This window comes from Cetorhinus maximus, chromosome 23 (assembly GCF_964194155.1).
Source record: "Cetorhinus maximus chromosome 23, sCetMax3.hap1.1, whole genome shotgun sequence".
Lineage (NCBI taxonomy): Eukaryota > Metazoa > Chordata > Chondrichthyes > Lamniformes > Cetorhinidae > Cetorhinus > Cetorhinus maximus.
In genome coordinates this window covers 52,267,479-52,284,536 of record NC_135901.1, presented here as the reverse complement: position 1 = coordinate 52,284,536, position 17,058 = coordinate 52,267,479, and the positions used below count along the sequence as shown (strand labels likewise).

The window sequence follows — 17,058 nt, the reverse complement described above, 5'->3', positions numbered from 1 at the left end:
TTACTTGTGAACTTGCTCATGTCTCAGCAGGCTGGATGACCGAGTGAATCCCTTCCCACACTTGGAGCAGGTGAACGGTCTCTCCCCAGTGTGAACTCACTGGTGTACAGTGAGTTGAGATGATTCCCTGAACCCAGTCCCACAGTGAGAGCACCTGAACGGTCTCTCGTCAGTGTGAACACGTTGATGGGACATCAGGTTCCCGGAACTTTTATAGCATTTCCCGCAGTCTGGGCATTTAAAAGGTTTCTCTTCAGTGTGAACTCGCTGATGTCTCAGCAGGTGGGATGATTGAATGAATCCCTTCCCACACTCGGTGCAGGTGAACGGTCTCTCCCCTGTGTGAACTCGCTGCTGTTTCAGCAGGTTGGATGACTGAGTGAATCCCTTCCCACACTGGGAGCAGGTGAACGGTCTCTCCCCTGTGTGAAGTTGCTGGTGTTGATGCAGCCCTGATGATCGGGTGAACTCCTGCCCACACTCTGGGCAGGTGAACGGTCTCTCCCCTGTGTGAACTCGCTGGTGTTGTACCAGCCCTGATGGTCGCGTAAATCCACTCCTATAAACAGGGCAGGTGAACGGCTTCTCCCCAGTGTGAACTCGCTGGTGTCTCAGCAGGCTGGACGATCGAGCGAATCCCTTCCCACACTCGGAGCAGGTGAACGGTCTCTCCCCAGTGTGACTGTGTCAATGAGTTTCCAGCTCAGACGGGAATCTGAATCCCATTCCACAATCCCCACATTTCCACCGTGTCTCCCCACTGTGAACGGTGCTTTGTCCGTCCATGTTCAATAGGGCGACTCCGTCAGATCCTGATGTGATGGTTGGTTTCAGTTTCCCGACTGCAAATCCTCCCCTTCTGATACCCTGTGAAATTGATATAAAACAGAAAAAAGGAGTGAGAGAGAACCCACAAAAACACAAAGGCAGGTTGTGAAATTGAGCTGAATGAATCTGGGAATTTGTGGGGCCGGCACGAGGAAAAAGTGACCATGAAAACTGCTGGATTGTCATAAAAACCCAACTGGTTCACTAATGTCCTTCAGGGAAGGGAACCTGCCACCCGGTCTGGGCCAACACAAGACTCTGGTCTCTTTAGGAGCATAAGTAGAAGGAACAAGAGAAGTCCTGACACCCCGTCGAGCCTGCTCCACCATTAAACACCACCGTGGCTGATCTTGGGCTTCAACTCCACTTTCCCGCCCACTCCCCATATCCCTCGTCTCCCTGAGAGACCAAAAATCTCCCCATCTCAGCCTGAAATATATTCAATGATGGAGCATCCACAACTCGCTGGGCTGGAGAATTCTATGTGACAGAGGGAAAGAGAGACAAGGGGAATAGGAGAGGCAGAGAGAGAAGGGGATTGGGAGAGGCAGAGAGAGAAGGGGAGTGGGAGAGGCAGAGAGAGAAGGGGAGTGGGAGAGGCAGGGAGAGAAGGGGAGTGGGAGAGGCAGAGAGAGAAGGGGAGTGGGAGAGACAGAGAGAGAAGGGGAGAGGGAGAGGCAGGGAGAGAAGGGGAGTGGGAGAGGCAGGGAGAGAAGGGGAGTGGGGGAGGCAGAGAGAGAAGGGGAGTGGGAGAGACAGGGAGAGAAGGGGAGAGGGAGAGGCAGGGAGAGAAGGGGAGTGGAAGAGGCAGAGAGAGAAGGGGAGTGGGAGAGGTAGGGAGGGAAGGGGAGTGGGAGAGGCAGAGAGAGAAGGGGAGTGGGAGAGGCAGGGAGAGAAGGGGAGTGGGAGAGGCAGAGAGAGAAGGGGAGTGGGAGAGGTAGTGGATGAGGAGAGGTTTGATATAGATCTACAACTAAACCAGAACTTTGACAAAACTTCCCAAACCCTCAACCTCCACCACCTGGAGGGACCAGGGTAACAGGTGTATGTGAACACCATCACCTCCAAGTTCTTCTCCAAGTCATACACCGTCCTGGCTTGTCTGACATCCAGTACTGGATGTACAGAAATTTCCTCCATTTAAATATTGAGAAGATTGAAGACATTGTTTTCAGTCCCCACTACAAACTCCACTCCCTATCCACCGACTCCATCCCTCTCCTGACAACTGTCTAAGGCTGAACCAGACTGTTCACAACCATGGTGAAATATTTCACCCCAAGATGAGCTTCCAACCACATATCCACATCATCACCAAGACCGCCTATTTCCACCTCAGTGACATCGCCCGACTCCAGCCCAGTCTCAGCTCATCTGCTGATGAAACTCTCATCCATTCCTTTGTTATCTCTAGACTTAACTATCCTAACACACTCCTGGCCGACCTCCCACATTCAACCTCCCTGTAATCTTGAGGCCATCCAAAACTCTGCTACCCATGCGCTTACTCACACCAAATCTTGTTCACCCATCACCCCTGTGCTCACCGACCTACTAAGGCTCCAGGATAAAAAGCAAAATTTTTAATTTCTCATCCGTATTTTCAAATCCCTCCAGGATCTCACCCTCCCTATCTCTGTAATACAGCCTCACAACCCTCTGAGATATCTCAGCTCCTCTAATTCCAGTCTCCTGAGAATTCCTGATTTTAATCGCTCCACCATTGGTGACCATTCTTTCATTTGCCTTGGCCACAAGCTCTGGAATTTCCTCCCTAAACTTCTCCACTTCTCTTTCTCCCCTTTAAGATGCTCCTTAAAACCGACCCATTTGACCAAGCTTTTGGTCACCTGCCCTAATATCTCATGTTGCTCAGTGTTAAACATTGCTTTGCAACATTTCTGTGAAGTGCCTTGGAATATTGTCTTACATTGAAAGTGCGATATAAATACAAATTATTGTTGTTGATTTGGATGTATATCAATGTTCCTTCCTCATCGCTGGGTGAATAACCTGTAACTCCTTACCTAACATCATTGTGGGAGCACCTTCACCACACGGACTGCAGCGGTTCAAGAAGGTCAAACATCATCTTCTCCACAGGCAACTGGGGATTGGCAATATTTGCTGGTATCTGTGGAGAGAGAAACAGAGCTAACATTTCAGGCCATGCAGAATGAATTACAGAGAATAAAAATTATACAGAATTTGATGGTCAACAGAAGCTCAGAAGTGGAAGAGAAATGGATTATAGTGCGAGAAAAACAATTCCTGACTATGAAAGATGGGAAGGTAAAGCTGGGAAGACAGCAGCACATGGTCAGGTTTGGGGAGCGATGGAAACTTCCTTTAGACACTGTCGGCAGAAGTAACAGTAAAATCCTAAATGGAGCTAAAATACGCCCATAACTAGAGACAGAGGAAGTTAGACAATGGCAGAGAAGTGATCGGGGGGCAGAGGTGAAACGGAGGAATGGATGAACATGGATTTAGATCCACAGTAAAGAAGTCACACCAGCCCCTGAGGCATGAAACCTCTTACAGATAACAGAGCACTGCACAAAAGTCTAGATTGTAGATAAATGGTCAAAAACATTCAACTCTGAAATAAATTCAGAGTTTGCAATGTTGAACACTCCTGTTGGAGCCTGCAGCTGGAAAGATATCAGAAGCACTGGAGTCAGAGAAAAATCTCCCAGTTGAGGAAATAACCGGGGACCGGGGTGATGTCACTGTGTAACTGTCGATGTGTGATGATGTCATACACACGGGCACAGAACATCTGGGTCTGTGCAAACCAGTGATCACCACACATTATGAAGGATATGAGGGTGATTGAGAGGGGGCAGAGGAGATTTACCAGAATGAGTCGAGGGATGAGGGATGTTGTAAGATTACTTTGGAGAAACTGGGGTTGTTCTCCTTGGAGAAAAGTAGATTGAGGGGAGATTTGATAGAGGTGTACAAGATTATGATAGGTTTAGATAGGGTAGTTAAAGAAAGGCTGTTCACAGTATCTGATCATAAAAGGATTACATGAATACAGATTTAAGGGATTACAAATTTAAGATTTGGGGCAAGATCTACAGGGAGCATGAGAGGAAAAAATTTTACACAGTGAGTGGCAATGACCTGGAACTCAATGCTTATCCTGAGAGGCCGATAACATCAAGTTCCGATGAATCAAGTTATTCTGTCAGATCATAATGTGAAGTTTTGTTTCCGTTTCCAATCCGCAAATCCTTCCCATTTAATATACCAGGATGTTGCCTGGGATTGAACATTTAAGTTGTGAAGAGAGGTTAGATAGGCTTGGGTTGTTTTTGTTGGAGCAGAGAAGACTGAGGGGCGACCTGATTGAGGTGTACAAGATTATGAATGGCATGGGCAGGGTGGATAGGGAGCAGCTGTTCCCCTTAGTTGAAGGGTCAGTCACGAGGGGACATAAGTTCAAAGTGAGGGGCAGGAGGTTTAGGGGGAATGTGAGGAAAAACTTTTTTACCCAGAGGGTGGTGACGGTCTGGAATGCACTGCCTGGGAGGATGGTGGAGGCGGGTTGCCTCACATCCATTAAAAAGTACTGGATGAGCAGTTGGCACATCATAACATTCAAGGCTATGGGCCAAGAACTGGAGAATGGGATTAGGGAAGTAGGTCAGGTGTTTCTCACATGTCGGTGCAGACTCGATGGGCCGAAGGGCTTATTCAGCACTGTGTGATTCAGTGATTCTGTGAAAAAGGAGTTTACAAACAATCCATCACTGTCAATCCAGGACTTTAATTGAGAAGAGACAAATATTTCTCTTGGTCTGAGTTTGCTGTGTGTAAATCCTCCCCTTCTAACCCCCTGTGAAAAGAGTTTCCAAAATCCATCCCTGTCAGTCCAGGATAGAAATGCACAACATTCTCTCCTCCAGCTACCTGGACCAGGATGACCGCGCATGCGCCTTGCTGCACATTTCCCCCTATAAAGATGGCGCCGTTACCCCGGGCCTGGCAAGGAGAGAAAACCAGACTTTTTCGGTCCGTTCCCTGCAACCGCAAACCCCGTACCTTGTTATTTGGGGTCTTCAACCTGCACTGTGTCTTTATGAAGCCTCCATGCCCACTCCGCTGGCTCCATTCCTCCTCACACACCCACTAACTCTGTTAGATAGCTACACTGGCCAATCTTTTAGCCGCTCTGAGCAGCTTCAGTCTCAGACCAGCACTGCGCATGCTCATGAAACAGACCACATTGCGCACGCTCCAAGCACATAAAACTGCGCATGTGCGAGGCACTTTTCTTGTGAGAATAGGGCACATTCTGTCCCGCAGTGAATGCTGGGTGGCCGTTCCGCCATTGAAGGGCGAAAATGTAGGATAGAAACCTCTGTCTTGTAATCAGATACGATGGGTGCCATTGGGGAAAGGCATAAAATTGTTGAGGCAATTGATACAGCGACCAAATTACTCTGGGCTCCACCATAATTCTCTCCTGGGTGTAATGAACAGCAGAACAAACCCCTAGAGTTACATCTGAATTCAGCGGAATCTCAACAAATGGGGTGAGTTGGTGGCTTTTAAACCGTCTTTTGCCACTAGCAATTCTCTGATTGTGGATCAAATCCTTTGAACCTTTAAAGATGGAGTGTTAACATGTGGGCAAACTAAATAAAGCCCTTTGCTCATGTGAAGTATCTGAATGGCCTCCCACCAGTGTCATGAAGCTGTTAATGTACATAGTATTTTGGAAAATACTTTTCTTTTAAAATAGAGGTTTAGTCTGTGGGTGTTTCTTATTTGGATTAAGGCCAGCTAGCCTGGGTGCTTTGATGTGTGCTAGTTTTGAGATGTAAGAGGAATAACGTGCATTTGCATTTTTTAATAGAGCATTCAAGAAGTAGGATGAAAATGGACACCTGCCTGGCAGCTACCAAGCAATATATTTATATATTTTATTAAAATTCGTATTATGAAAGGACTTTCATTGTTTAAATGTGGTGTTCAAAGAGGCTGGTGGGAAAATGAGAATTTGCATTCAATCAGTGAAAGTAGGTATAACAAGGCAATGATTTTGGGTGTGCAGAACAGAGGCAACGTGAGATCAAAAGGCAGCTGCAAGCCTCCAATTGACTCCGCAAGGAATAAATGAAAAGAACCTCATTTTGAATTCGTATGGTGAAAATGCTTTGCCTGGTGTCTGGTTAAGTCTATGGGTTGCTGTTGCCTTAATGGAGATTAGTTTGGGAATTTGTTAAAAGTTCTGAGAGTAATAATTTGTAGCCATGTGTATATACATTTTCATCTGTGTAAATTAATAAAATGTTTCATTTTGTTTAATTTAAAACTTCGAGAGCTGATTCCTGAATTTAGGGTCGCATCTCAAACATAACACTTAAAATGATAGGTTGTGACAGTTGTTTAAGGTTTCCCTCTGGGAATTTTAAATAACTCAGCTTTACCAACTGCATCAGTCATAACAGCGGCGAGACTGTGTGGCTGTGTCAGTAATTGGGATGATAGGGCGAATCCCTTTCCATTTCCACCTGGTGAACAATCTGTTTACAGTGTGAGTTTACTTGCACGTTTTCAGCTCAGACATGGATCTCTAAATCTACTGGTGATGGGTTCCACATCCTTAGCACTACATGAGAACAAGGAGCAGGAGTAGGCCATTAGGCCCCTCAAGCCTGCTCCGCCATTTAATAAGATCATGGCTGACCTGACAGTAACCTGAAATCTGTACCCCGTCTACCTCTGATAACCTATCACCCCCTTGCTTACCAAGAATATATCCATCTCTGCCTTAAAAATATTCAAAGACTCTGCTTCCATAGCCTTTTCAGGAAGAGAGTTCCAAAGACTCACGAATCTCTGAGAGAGAGAAAAACTTTGCCTCTCTGTTTTAAATGGGTGACCGCTTATTTTTAAACAGTTACCCCTAGTTCTAGATTCTCCCACAAGAGGTAACATCCTCTCAACATCCGCCCTGCCAGGTACGCTCAGAATCTTATATGTTTCACTAATCAAGTAAAGAAAAACAACATATTGCAGATGCTGATTATCTGAAATAAAAACAGAAAATACTGGAATTCTCAGCAGACCTGGTAGCCTCTGTGGAGAGATAAACATAGTTTTCATTCCAGGTCTGTAATCTTTCATCGGAACTCCATTACATCTGAACTATAAATTATGCCTCTCAAATCAAAGATGCTGCCAGATGTAGTCAGGGAACTCAAGGAGAAGGGCGCTGTGGTACTTCTAAAATCTTGCTGCTTTCAAAAAGGAAAAAAAAAACAACTAATCGCTGCAAGGCAGACATTCACCATTGAAAGCAACTGGCAGCATCTTTGATGGCAAATTCAAAGCACTTTCATGTCACATCTCTTTCTGCTTCTGTCCCTGTCTCGTGCCCTGCTCCCGGGTCAATTAGCTGCTCGATGCAGACAGAGTCAATTGGTGGGAATGTAAAACACAAGGCGATAAGTTTGCAGACAACAGGGTAAAGAGACACCAGGATCTCATCTTCCTGATCCTCCCAGATTCTGATTACAGGAATGTCCACAGTGCCGATTATCCAAAGTCACACTCTCCTTCTAGTCCGTTTGTACTTTGTACAAGCACGTTCTAGTACATTGTTCAGCTTTGAAATTGTTCATATTTTCACACTGGGTTTTAATGTGAAGTAAGTGGAGCTGCGATAAGCTTATATTATTCAGCAGATGCACTGCAAGAAGGCACAACACAGGCTGATGAGAACAGTGCTCTTTGGACACGGTGAGCTCCAGTGAAGGATTGGCACCATTAATATGTCGTTCAATTAGTCTCGTGACAAACCTGGTACTTGAAATGACAAGAAAACTCGCTGAATTTGCTCAGTGTTCTGGTTTGTTAAGAGCCGAATACAAGGTAAGAAAGTACATCTCGCTCGAATGGGCTATAAAATGACCCGTGCTGTTGGGAACCATAAACTTATAAAAAGTTAGAGCAAAGAGAGAGCAGTTGTGATTGGTTGATTGATCAGGAGTGATCGCTGTGCCAGTACAAACAGTAGGGAGAAACATTTGTCCTTCTTCCGCCCATATTTGGCCTTGCTGGTCAGTGCTTTGCAACCAGCCCTACCTCTGTGTTTTCCACTTGTTCCAAATGTGATTTTTCCAGCTCTGAGGCGATACTCTCACTCTTCTGCTTCTCGCAGAGCTGCCAAATGTTTTCAAGCAATAAGTAATCAACACTTGTTTAAACAATTTCTCGAGATCCACAAACCTTTATTCCCTGACTGGCAATTAAACCCAGGCTGCGTCAGTGAAAGCACCAAATCCTGACCACTAGACCACCAGGGAATCTGCCAAATTGTTTCTGGAGTTGACTTATCTATTCTACGCTGCTTTTGCCTCTTTTTGTTCCAAGGGGTCGGAAATAAAAATTAAAGGCACAGGTAACATAGATAAGGCAGATTGTAAGGCTCGTGCACAGCTTCCTTAGTGGTTCGGATTCGCCGCTTTCACCGGGCCATGGGCCGGGTTCGATTCCAGGTCAGGGAATGATAATTTATTGGCGTCGTGCAAACTATTAGAGTGAGTCTGGATAATTTCCTGATTAAAGCGAGAAATGCAGACCACCTTTGCCACAATCAGTGGTGTGAAAGTGCGAGTTTTGCATCAGAGTTGGAAATGTCATCTGGTCGCAACGGCTCGAGAACAAACACAGAGGTGAAGATAGGGAATGAGAGAAGGGCTGTGATAGGTTGCAAAGCACTGACTATAGAGATGGTGGTGCAAGGCAAAATATAATGGTAATAGGGGAGATTTTACTGTTTACACCAATACAAATATCTCCTAGATCTGGTTCCAAATCTCGTGTTAAATGAGAAGAAAACTTCTCGCTGAATCTTCCACTTCTTAGCTGCACCTCCTTCCAAACATTGCAAACTCCTCCTGCATCTTCCATCCTGATATTTTTCTCTGTAACATTTTGAGATGAAACTGCACAACTAATGTGAATAAAGTTTGTGATGGTAAAAATGTGTTCACCCCTTCGGGAACTGAACCACATTGACACATACAGAGGAACAGACAGAGACGTATACACCGAGAGTGACAGAGGGAAAGGTTTTGTCTCAAAGGAGGGACAAACGCTCAGAAAGCAAGCATAACACAAACCTCCCTATGTTTTTGTCTCACTACGACTATAAGTTTCGTGAATGTATTTGTGAATGAACGGAAATAGGAAAATCCCCTTGGATGCTTTAGTGCTTGGATGGATTTGATTGAATCTAACCGATAATTAACTCTGTAGACACAGAGTTAAAACCAGGAATAATGACCAGCGGGGAAACCCCAATGGATTTGAATTCCATCGTCTTAACCACTCGACCACGGCAACTGGCCCTATGGACAGGTTAATGTTGTTAGTATATAAGATGGCTGCAGCAGAGAAGGCGGGCTTTTGGCCCATCTTCTCCGTGCTCTGTCTGGAAGAACAACTCCACTACTTCTACTGCCGTACATTCTCACTCAAGCGATTACTATTTGTATTGCCTCTCCTCCTTCTCCCAATTAAAATAAAACCCAATACACGCCTGAATTCACTTTGAGCTGGCACTTTGTCGTCAGAAGAGAGCATTCAAAGTGGTCCACAGGTGAACCTTGGCAGCGGTTCCACAAATAATGGAACCTGAATCCAGTGCCTGAGGCCGTTCGGCCAGGCTACCTATCTCAACCTGCTGTTTCCCGTCGCCTTGATGGTGTTTACACTGAAACAGAACATTAAAAATTGGCCATAAGCCCCCTCAAGCCTCCGCTACCACTTAATAAGATCATGTCAGATCCCCAAACGCTACACCAATTTCCCACCTAATCCCAATACCCTTTCATTCCCTTAAAGCCCAAGAATGTATCCACCTCAGCCTTCAATATTCTCATTGGCTGGGGTCCACAGACACCCGGGCTACAAAATTACATAGATTCACAAGTCTGTGAGTGAATAAATGTCTACACACCTCAGTCCTAAATGGCTGACACATTATCCGGAGAATGTGAGCCCAGTTTTAGACGCTCCAGCCAGGGGGAAGCAGCCTCTCAACATGTTCACTGTCAAGCTGGCTCAGAATGTCAGACTGTTCAATGAGATCACCTCTCATTATTCTAAACTCCAAAGAGAACAGACTCATCCCACTTAATCTCTCCTCCTAGGTCAACCACCTCATCTCAGGAATCAATCCAGTGAATCTTGGTTGCGCACAGACAGCGAGTGAATAGAGGGAACAAAGAGCACAAGAGTCAACAGTGATAGAGACACAGACAGAGATACTGAGAGAGTGAAAGAGAGCGAGGCAGATATACAGAGGCAAAGGGAGACAGATAGAGTCAGAGAGTGGAGTAGACACTGGGAACAGATACACTTCACCATTCCATATGATTGTTAACTTGGATTGACAGACAGAAAGAAAGAGGAGAAAGAAAGACTTACATTTAAACAGAACCTTTCACCAATTCATGACAACGGGAGGCGCTTTAGAGCCAATGAAATCTTTCTGAAGTGTATTCACTGTTATAATCTAATGACAGAGAGAGTTTGATACAAATGCTGCTTCAGCAGATGACAAAATCCGATTTTAAGAATTCCATCTCAACGTAGAATATTTCTTTCTATATATCGAAACATTTCATTGTTTGTTTGATGCGGATTCACATGATGTAAATCTGTAGCTGAAGAAATAAATTGCAACTCGAATCCCTGAAGAAACAACAACAAAGGATCCCATTTCTATCAGGTCATCTCTCAGCCTTCTCTTTTCTGGAGAAAAGAGTTTCAGGCTGTTCAGCCTTTCCTGGTGATTATAACCTATCCGTTCCTGGAACATTTCTTGTTGAATTTTTACGTTCCTGGTCCTTGCAACACCTGACAGAAGTAGCAATAGTTCCTAATATCCGAGGGATTTCAGTTTGGACTATTTGTATTTACAAATTCATTCCCTCGATTGCCTTAACCACTTGACCACAAGTACTCGGTGTCTGTCTGTTTAAATGTTGCTCAGTGACAATTTCAATCATCCTCCACTTTGTAACAAACCGACCCTCAGAAGCTGAAAAGTCTCCATTCAAAAAAGAGAAAGAAAACCTCTCTTGTATATTTTAAAACTGCTCTTTTTGTTCTCCGTACAATCTTAACATGAAGCCACACAACTAACGTAAATAATGCTTGAATGGTAAAAATGAGGAACTGAAACACAGTGACACACAGGAACATACAGAGACATATACACCAAGACTGACAGAGGGCAAGGGGTTCTCTCTAAGGAGAGACAAACACCCAGAAAGCAAGCTTGACACCAACCTGGCTCCGTTTTTGTTTCATTTCTAGCTGCAACTTTTGTGAATGCTTGGAGACGAATGGAAATTAGAGAACGCTGCAGATTTTGGGTGGTTTCTATTCAGCTTAATCGATAATTAGTTGTGCAGGTACATTGAAAATTTCAAGAATGATAAGAGTAGTTGGCAGGATTCCAGCCTATCTGTGGAGATCCCAAAGCATTCAAAACCTTAACAACTCAGTGACGAACACAAGCCCCGGATTTGCATTAATGACGTTTGTATAAAACCATAAGTGGCTACATCAGATGGTCATTCACCATGTCGTTCACATGCTGACTCTCTGGAAGAGCAAATCAACTACTGTAATTCCACACTCCGCCTTTTCCCCCACAGCAATTCATATTTATATTGTCTCTCCTCGAACTTCCCATCAAAGTAAAACACCACACTGGATTTAATGCGGACTGGTATCTGTTGGTTCTAATGGGGTAGCTGCAGACACCAAAGCGAAGACTGAACACTTGGCTGCGGATGGGATTCGAACCCACGCCTCCATAGTGACTAGAGCCTAAATCCAGGGCCTTAGACTGCTCGGCCACGATAGAATAGCCAAAGACGTCAACCATCGTTTCACTGGTGTTGCCACCAAAATAGAACAGAAGCAAAGGAGCAGGAATCGGTCATTGGGAAACTCGAACCAGCTCCGTCAGTTAATCAGATCATCCTGCACTTTGTAACGTACAGACATCATCTCCAGTGGTAACTTAATTATTTCAATGTTTCATTATTTCGATGTTTCACATGATGTTCCTTTTTTCCTGTGTGGCTGTGCGTGTTTGCTCAATGAAATGTTGGTATAAGGTAATTAGATCGTCTGTTTTGACTGAGAAAAATGAGGAGGTGATTGGCCAGAATAAACTTTTTTTCGAATTTTCGATTTGAAATCAACTATTTTTAAAATTTCCATAACTGTAAAAAAATTCGGAAACCAACTCTTCATGTCATTGAGTTAGGGAAACTTTGTTAATTTTCGCATTAATTTTCACACACTGCAGAAGCTCCTACACCTCTTTCAATATTGCTTTTCTCAACTCAGAGTTTTGAAAGGGAATTGGACAAAGACTTGAAAGGGGAAGAAAAAAAATCAGGGTTATGGATAGAGGCAAAGAAATTCGGATTAATTATAAAGGTCTGTGTGCAGAACTGACATAGGCACGATGGGTGGAAGGTCCTCTTACTGCGCTGTGCCATTTGATGATGACATTGATGATCAGTCTGTCTCCAGCATTCCTAATGAGAACAGCCGAATTCCATTTCTTCAAAACAAAGACCCAAAGTGCTGCTGCATGACGTCACTGCTTAACATTCCAGTGAGGCCCATTGAGCTTTGCGGTTATCTCCTGTTTCTGCAGTGCAGTTGTTGTCACATTTGCCTGACACATGATAAGATCCCTGGTTCAAGACTGCACAGAACCATTACCTAAATCTGCAGATTCACGTAAGTTGAAGACAGTATCTTACAGGTGTGTGGCCTGGTCACTGTTCATCTTTCAACCAAAAACACATGATCTGCTCATTGTGATTGGTTAATCAGGAGTGACTTTTGTCCCAGTCTGAACAACAGGAAAAAAAAATCTCTCTCATTCCCACCCGCATTTTGTACCCTCATCCCTTTAGTCAGTTTCTTTCTCATGCCCTATAACCTATCACACTCCTTCGCTTTTGTCCTTTCATCCCCATCCCTCCGTCTCTGGACTTGTTTTCCACCTGTTACACCCCTGACTTTTCCAGCTCTGATAAAAGATCAACAAACTGGAAGATTAACACTGTTTCTCACTCCACAGACGCTGCCAGGCCTACTTTCACTTGATAAGCAATCCCTGTTCATTGTGACAGTTCACACAGCGGGTGGGGAAAGGATTTGCCTGCCCGGAAATTGAACCTGGGCTGCGGCAGTGAAGGCACCAAATTCAAAGCACTAAATTCTCCGCTTCCGTTGAAGTGGAGACAGTCTCCACTGATAAACCCAGCAACTTTGATATTAACAAAGCAGGTTGGAGAAAGACTCAGTTTGACCGTTGACACTGTCGGAGGAATGGAGCACTGGGGATCACCCATGAAAGCAGCAAAGTTTAAAATCAATGGCGCCCATCATGCAGCTCCAACCGACAGGTCCAGTGTCATTCACTCTGCCAACTGATGATGTGTGCATCCACTTGCTCTGGTCTCCAACGCGCAGAAAGACAAATATGTTCCATTTGGAGCCTCAGTTTGTTCTGAAATTCAAAGTGTAGAAGGTAATCGACCTACAAAAGCCCCAAGGTTGCAATGCATTCCCTTCAATCATCAATAACATCATTCAACATAGAACCACAGAATTATAGGAATGTTACAGTGAAGAAGGAGACCATTCAGCCCATCATGTCTTCGCCAGCCAAAAAAGAGGAAAAAGAAACCAGCCGCTCATTATATTCTCACTTTCTGGCACGTGGTCTGTAGCCTTGCAGGTTACAACACTTCAGGTGTTGATCCAGGTACTTTTAAATACTTTCAGCGTTTCAGCCTCAACCACAAACTTAGGCAGTGAATTCCAGACGCCCTCCACTCTCTGGATGAAATTTTTTTCCATTTTAATTTTGCATTCACGGGATGTGGGCTTCACTAGCTGGGCCAGTATTTGTTGCCCGTCCCTAGTTGCACTTGAGAAGGTGGTGGTGAGCGACCTTCTTGAACCACTGCAGTCCATGTGGTATGGATACACTAACAGTGCTGTTAGGGAGGTAATTCCAGGATTCTGACCCAGCGATAGTGAAAGAACAGCGATATATTTCCAAGTCAGGATGGTGAGTAACTTGGAGGAGAACTTCCAGGTGGTGGTGTTTCCATCTATCTGCTGCCCTTGTCCTTCTAGGTGGTAATGGTCGTGGGTTTGGAAATTGCTGTCGAAGGATCTTTGGTGAATTGCCGCAGTGCATCTTGTAGATGGTACACACTGCTGCTACAGTGCATCGGTGCTGGAAGGAAAGAATGTTTGTGGATGTTGTGCCAATCAAGGGGGCTGTTTTGTCCTGGACAGTGTCAAGCTTCGTGAGTGTTGTTGGAGATGCACTCATTCAGGTAAATGGGAAGCAGTCTATCATACAACTGACCTGTGACTTGCAAAGAAAACTGGACTCGGTCTCACCTATTTCCGGTCACCCCACAATTTATATCGCTCCTCCTCATTCTTCCCATCAAACTGAAGCACTGCAGACATCGGCTTTCCCCAGCGCATCCTGAGGGATTTACTGAAGAGACCGAAAGAAAGCGAATTAGCTGGAATTCTGACAGTGGTGCGATTTGAATATAATTTAAATCCAGTTTCTCAAACCACTCAACCACACTTACCACAGCGAATGTCCCTTTAACCATTGCTTTGAGTGCGACCAGCCCTGAATTAGAACAGAACAACTGGAGCAGGAATGGAACCATTTTGCCCCTCGAGCCCCCCATAGTATTGGAGAATCAGAGACAAGGTTACATTTGGCCCTGGCCTGAGGAACATAGGAGTAATGAACAGGAGGAGGCCATTCAACACTTCCAGCCTGCTCCAGCATTCAATCAGATCATGGCTGATCCGGTTCTGATCTCAACTCCACTTTCATACTCCCCCACCAGAGACCCCTCCGCCCCCACCACCGTGCTTCCCCCCACTCCTGCCCCCGGCATAAGCCTTGATTCCCATGTCCATCAAAAATCTGTCTAATTCTGCCTTGAATAAATTCAGTGACCCAGCCTCCACTGCTTTCTGGGGAAAATAATTCCACAGGCCAACGACCCTTTGAGAGAGAAAAAAATCTCCTCATCTCCGTCTGAAAAGGGAGAACTTTTACCCTTATGGAAACTAACTGACCTGGTCCCACTCCCCCGCCTTTTCCCCAGAGACCTGCATTTTCTGTCCAATTCTCTTTTGAAATCCGGGATTGAATCTGCCTCCCCCACACTCTCAGATAGTGCATTCCAGATCCTAACCACTCGCTGTGTAACAGAGAAACCCCTTTAGAATTGTACAATTTATTTGATGTTGCCTCTCATTCTCCTGACCAACATGAATCGCTTCACAGTTCCCTCGAGCAAATTTCAGTATTGTTTTTACAGTTTGCACGAGGAATCCCTGCCATTGTATCAGTTAGCAGAGCGGAAAAAACGGGGATTGAATCTAGGCTGGGGTGGATGAAAGCACTAAAGCTTTCCGACTTCCAGTGAAGCCGAAGGCAGTTTACACTCGCACAGTAGCAACTGTGATACTAACAAAGAGGATGGAGAAGGACTCAGTTTGAGCGGTGACACTGCTGGAGGATTGGGGAGCTGGGATTCACCCATCACAGCAGCAAAGTTTAAAAAACGGCGCTGTCCAGCCTGGGGCTTGAGCCCACGACCCTAAAATTAAGAACCGTCTGCTCTACTGACTAAGCCATGCATGATGCAGTTGTTTCACGTGCTTCCAACCCAACTGGAAATCAAAGAGTGAGAATGAAAAAGGAAGAGAAGTGAGGGGTTTTGTAGATCCCACAGGAAAGAGACTCCAGGATCAGTTCATTGTGACAGTTCACACAGCAACAAGAAAACAACATTCCTTGAGGTGGGCCAAAACCGGGCGGCAGGAGTGGGAGCGCCGAATAATAGCACGTTTAGCTCAAACACAGAAGACTTGTTCAACCAATAACAGTATCGAATGTGTTAGACATGAACACGAAGTGAACAGTGAGGTGAAATAGTGCCACAAACTGCGGATGTACAGCTTCCAATTTCCAAAACCCACCAAGGAATCAATGCGGCTCCTCTGAAACTTTCAAGGCAAATATTTATCCTTTATAAGGTTCCGTTCCCAGAACTATACACAGTCCTCCAGGTGTGACCTAACCAGGGCCTTGTATAGCTGTAGCAAACCTTTCCCTCTTTTCTATAACAGCCTCTGTAACAGGTTGAACAGCAAGAGGAATTAGATTGTCCATATCGACAGGGGAAAATAAGGAGATGCTTGGTCAGAATAAAATTCCTTTGCAAATTCCATTTCAAATGAACTTCATTTTTTTTTGAAAGCTGTTTAAGAAGCCCCAGCCTAAGCCTTCATGTCATTGGGTCAGGGGAACTTTGTTAATGTTCACACACTGAGCATGGACACGGCAGAAGCTCCTGCACCTCTTTCAATATTGTTTTTCTTCACTCAGAGTTTTCAAAAAGGAATTCGAAAATGAATTGAAAGTGTCAAACATCATGGTTATGTAGAAAGAAAACGAAATTGAGACTAATTGGAAAGAACATTGTAAAAAGTTGTTATTGATTAGAAGGGCTGAATGGTCTCCTCACGTGCTATGTCATTTTATGATAACATTATCAGATTAATTTGACGACAGCATTTCTAAATCTGCCACCTGAATTCCATTTCCGTAAATCAAAGACCCAACGTGCTGCTGCAGGACCTCACAGTTTAACATGATGTGTAGGTGCCTCTGGCTCTGTCAGGTATTGTTCTGTAGTGGAGTGGTTATCACATGTGAAAGGTCCCCGCTTTGAAACTGGGCAGAAATATTATCAAAATATGTTAATTTAATGGGAAGCAAATATCCAAAACTACACGTTTGATGCTAAATATTAAGGGAATACAGTGTCTCACAGCCACGTGTCCTGTTCATCCGTCAATCAACGTCACAAAAACACATCATCCGCTCATTATGACGTTGCTGGTTGTGAGAGTTTGCTGAGCGCTAATTGGCTGCCGCGTTTTCTATATCACAACAATGGCGACACTTCAAAATGTCCTTCATTGCCTGGAAAGCGCTTTGAGACGCCCGCTGGTCGGGAAAAGCGCTATAAGCATTGACCAGAAGGCAGGGCTGGAAGGTACTATATTCAACAAACGTGATTGAACAGATTGTGGTAATTTTTCTGC

At 44.7% G+C, this 17,058-nt stretch overlaps 1 pseudogene; it reads right to left on the bottom strand.

The window, feature by feature from the left end:
- Positions 1-11,752, bottom strand: LOC144698036 (uncharacterized; annotated as a pseudogene).
- Between the last annotated feature and the right edge of the window lie 5,306 nt (positions 11,753-17,058).